The sequence below is a fragment of the Balaenoptera borealis genome, assembly GCF_965194805.1.
Source record: "Balaenoptera borealis genome assembly, chromosome: 13".
In the NCBI taxonomy this organism is placed as follows: domain Eukaryota; kingdom Metazoa; phylum Chordata; class Mammalia; order Artiodactyla; family Balaenopteridae; genus Balaenoptera; species Balaenoptera borealis.
Genome location: NC_138870.1, coordinates 67,421,878 through 67,426,803, shown reverse-complemented (window position 1 = coordinate 67,426,803; position 4,926 = coordinate 67,421,878). Strand labels below are relative to the sequence as shown.

Genomic DNA, 4,926 nt, shown 5'->3' with positions numbered 1-4,926 from the left:
TTGTTTGTTAGAAGATTTTTAATCACAGTTTCAATTTCATTTCTTGTGATTTGTCTGTTCTTGTTTTCTATTGCTTCCTGGTTCTTGGAAGGTTATACCTTTCTAAGAATTTGTCCATTTCTTCCAGGTTGTCCATTTTATTGGCTTAGAGTTGCTTGTAGTAGTCTCTTATGCTTTGTATTTCTGTGGTGTTCGTTGTAACTTCTCATTTTTCATTTCTAATTTTATTGATTTGAGTCCTCTCCCTCTTTTTCTTGATGAGGCTGGCTAAAGGTTTATCAATTTTGTTTATCTTCTCAAAGAACCAGCTTTTAGTTTTATTGATCTTTGCCAGTATTTTCTTTGTTTCTATTTCATTTATTTCTGCTCTGATTTTTATGATTTCTTTCCTTCTACTAACTTTTGGGTTTTATTTGTTCTTTCTTAGGTGTAAGGTTAGATTGTTTATTTGAGATTTTTCTTGTTTCTTGAGGTAGGATTGTATTGCTCTGAACTTCCCTCTTAGAACTGTTTTTGGTGCATCCCATAGATTTTGGATCGTTGTGTTTTCGTTGTCATTTGTTTCTAGGTATTTTTTGATTTCCTCTTTGATTTCTTCAATGATCTCTTGGTTATTTAGTAATGTATTGTTTAGCCTCCATGTGTTTGTGTTTTTTACATTGTTTTCCCTGTAATTGATTTCTAATCTCATAGCATTGTGGTCGGAAAAGGTTCTTGATATGATTGCAATTTTCTTACACTTACGAAGGCTTGATTTTTGACCCGAGATGTGATCTATCCTGCAGAATGTTCCTTGTGTGCTTGAGAAGAAAGTGTAATCTGCTGTTTTTGGATGCAGTGTCCTATATATAGCAATTAAATCTATCTGGTCTATTGTGTCATTTAAGGCTTCTGTTTCCTTATTAATTTTCTGTCTGGATGATCTGTCCATTGGTGTTAGTGGGGTGTTAAAGTCCCCTACTATTATTGTGTTACTGTTGATTTTTCCTTTCATGGTTGTTAGCATTTGCCTTATGTATTGAGGTGCTCCTATGTTGGGTGCATATATATTTATAATTGTTATATCTTCTTCTTGGATTGATCCGTTGATCATTATGTAGTGTCCCTCCTTATCTCTTGTAACAGTCTTTATTTTTTAAAGTCTACTTTATCTGATACGAGTATTGCTACTCCAGCTTTCTTTTAATTTCCATTTGCATGGAGTATCTTTTTCCATCCCTTCACTTTCAGTCTGTATGTGTCCCTAGGTCTGAAGTGGATCTCTTGTCGACAGCATATATATGGGTCTTGTTTTTGTATCCATTCAGCCAGTCTGTGTCTTTTGGTTGGGGCATTTAATCCATTTACATTCAAGGTTATTATTGATATGTATGTTCCCATGACCATTTTCTTAATTGTTTTGGGTTTGTTTTTGTGGGTCTTTTTCTTTTTTGTTTCCCACCTAGAGAAGTTTCTTTAGCATTTGTTGTACAGCTGGTTTGGTGGTGCTGAATTCTCTTAGCTTTTGGTTGTCTGTAAAGCTTTTGATTTCTCTGTCTAATCTGAATGAGATCCTTGCCAGGTAGAGTAATCTTGGTTGTAGGTTCGTCCCTTTCATCACTTTAAATATATCGTGCCACTCCCTTCTGACCTGTAGAGTTTCTGCTGAGAAATCAGCTGTTAACCTTATGGGAGTTCCCTTGTATGTTATTTATCATTTTTCCCTTGTTGCTTTTAATAATTTTTCTTTGTCTTTAATTTTTGTCAGTTTGATTATTATGTGTCTCGGTGTGTGTCTCCTTGGGTTTATCCTGCCTGGTACTCTCTGCACTTCCTGGACTTGGGTGGCTATTTCCTTTCCCATGTTAAGGAAGCTTTTGACTATAATCTCTTCAGATATTTTCTCGGGTCCTTTCTGTCTCTGCCCTCCTTCTGGGACCCCTATAATGCGAATGTTGGTGCATTTAATGTTGTCCCAGAGGTCTCTTAGGCTGTCTTCATTTCTTTTCATTGTTTTTTCTTTATTCTGTGCCATGGCAGTAAATTCCACCATTCTGTCTTCCAGGTCACTTGTCCTTTCTTCTGCCTCAGTTATTCTGCTACTGATTCTTTCTAGTGTATTTTTCATTTCAGTTATTGTATTGTTCATCTCTGTTTGTTCTTTAATTCTTCTAGTCATTTTTTCTTCTAGATCTTTGTTAAACATTTCTTGTATTTTCTTGATCTTTGCCTGCATTCTTGTTCCGAGGTCCTGGATCATCTTCACTATCATTATTCTGAATTCTTTTTCTGGAAGGTTGCCTATCTTCACTTCATTTAGTTGTTTTTCTGGGGTTTTATGTTGTTCCTTCGTCTGGTACATAGTCCTCTGCCTTTTTCCTCTTGTCTGTCTTTCTGTGAATGTGGTTTTCGTTCCACAGGCTGCAGGATTGTAGTTCTTCTTGCTTCTGCTGCCTGTCCTCTGGTGGATGAGGCTATGTAAGAGGCTTGTGCAAGCTTCCTGATGGGAGGGACTGGTGGTGGGTAGAGCTGGGTGTTACTCTGGTGGGCAGAGCTCAGTAAAACTTTAATCCACCTGTGTGCTGATGGGTGGGGCTGAGTTCCCTCCCTGTCGGTTGTAGGCAACCCAGCACTGGTACCTACAGGCTCATTGGTGGGGCTAATGGCGGACTCTTGGAGGGCTCTCGCCAAGGAGTACTTCCCAGAACTTCTGCTGCCAGTGTCCTTGTCCCCATGGTGAGCCACAGCCACCCCCGCCTCTACAGGAGACCCTCCAACACTAGCAGGTAGGTCTGGTTCAGTCTCCTATGGGGTCACTGCTCCTTCCCCTTGGGTCCTGCTGCACACAAAGTCTGATTCTCTGGGAATTCCTCCTCCCGTTGCCAGACCCCCAGGTTGGGAAGCCTGATGTGGGGCTCAGAACCTTCATTCCAGTGAAGGACATCTGTGGTATAATTGTTCTCCAGTTTGTGAATCACCCACCCAGCGGTTATGGGATTTGGTTTTATTGTGATTGCGCCCCTCCTACCGTCTCATTGTGGCTTCTCCTTTGTCTTTGGATGTGGGATATCTTTTTTGGTGAGTTCCAGCGTCGATGATTGTTCAGTAGTTAGTTGTGATACCAGTGCTCTTGCAGAGGGAGTGATTGCACATCCTTCTACTCCGCCATCTTGAACCAATCTCCCTATGTACTCTTATTTTAGGCTCAATTTTTTTTTTTTTTAATGTTTGGCAAATTAAGAGCTACAAATTAAGATGAAGATAGGATGCTATCATGTAGTTTCAGGAGGTGACAGATGGAAGCAAGATAGAAAGCAGAAAACCTATTAAAAGCAAATGATTCCCAAAAAGCATGTTAGGTATCATTTTAGCTGCATACACTATTGTCCAGAAGGACATTGTTATATAACATCAAGAGTATAATAGTTGACACCATAATGAGTTAATGGAGAGAAATGAAATTGCATTTTTTTGTATGTGTGTAAAATGCCAGAGGAATGTGTAACAGACTTTGGGAGGTTTTCCATTAAAAGTTGCTTATTTTTTAAGGAATTTTTTGTGAGTTTATATATACTTTTTATATATTTCAACTTTGTGAATTTGATGGTAATGCTTTGCAGGAACACTTTGGGGATTATCTGTAAGAATATATTTAAGTGAAACTAGAGCAAAAAATAAGAACCCTCTCATGGTAGTTTAGTACCTGTATTTCATGTATTTTAAGGTTTTTAGATTTGACTGTTGCCTAGGCATTTCTATCCATGGGAATCCCAAAGCCTTATATGGTCAAGACTTAGCTTTTAGACTTTCAGTGAAATGCAAGGCACCACTCCAAAAAAGAAAAAAAAAAAACAAAACTAGCTGGCTTTCACTTTGTCTTCAGTGCTCTCTTCTTGGCTGCCTTTATTACCACAGTAGCTAAATTGCTAAGAACCTTATGTGCATTGGGAGTCTGTCTTACACAAAAAAGGAATTGCTTTTGTGGCAGTAGTTTTATGCTAGAATGCTAATGTTATTTTTAACAACACATTACATGATATTGGTTATATAATTTGATTTTTCTAAAAGGAAACTTAAAAATAAAATGGTTTATTTTATCTGACTCTAGATGAGGGGAAGGGATCATATCTGCATATGGTACAATTAAGAAGTGCAACTTTCACTAAAGGCAGGCGTTAGGGTAAGTGAAAGTGAAATTATTAATTGTTTGGAGTCTTTCCTACCTTGGAACTCCTGCTACCTGATTAGGGGACACAGGTGAAAAAAGTGTTAACATTCAGGAGCAGCAGTGATCACCACCAAAGGGCCGCTAAAACAATAACTTATTTCTATCCTGGTATGATCTTATTCAGCTCTAGTCATCTTTTTGCTTTGAAGAATGTGATTTTTCTGAGTGATCTGTGTCGCTCAATTGTACGTTTAACTGCAAGATAGTTTAATACTTTGTAGATACTAAAATTCTTAGTTATAGATTTTTCATGTAGGAAAAGGGAAGGTATTATTCCCCCTATCATAAGAAGATTGCAAAATGTGTTTTAACTTATCCACTGTAGTAAGTCAGATATGACATGGAAAAATTAATTTCTGATACAGTCATCTACAGGTAACAAAGAATCAGCAACCTATTTCTGAGTCCTACACTGAAGCTAAATCCTACTGTTTCCTCCATTCAACGTTTGATTACTGCCTAATGTAGTCTATGCTCTGAATACATAATGGAGTCCTTGCCTTTAAGAGCTCACAGTAGTGGAAGCAGAAGGAGAGGAAAATGAATGCAGAAATAGTACATATGGGTAGATAATTATCACACAGTGTTTTAAGTGTGTTAGGAGAGGTGTGTTCACAGTGTTACAGAAAATGGAAGAAGAGAATGATTTAATTCTAGCTATATGAACATAGGCTGGAGAAGTTGTCAGAAATAAAGAATTAAGACGGTTAAAAGAAGAC

General features: G+C 37.8%; 1 protein-coding gene across 12 annotated transcripts in view; it reads left to right on the top strand.

The window, feature by feature from the left end:
• Positions 1–4,926, top strand: part of PPP1R12A (protein phosphatase 1 regulatory subunit 12A) — a 148,333-nt gene that overhangs the window by 37,527 nt on the left and 105,880 nt on the right. The gene's annotated exons all lie outside the window — the stretch shown is intronic.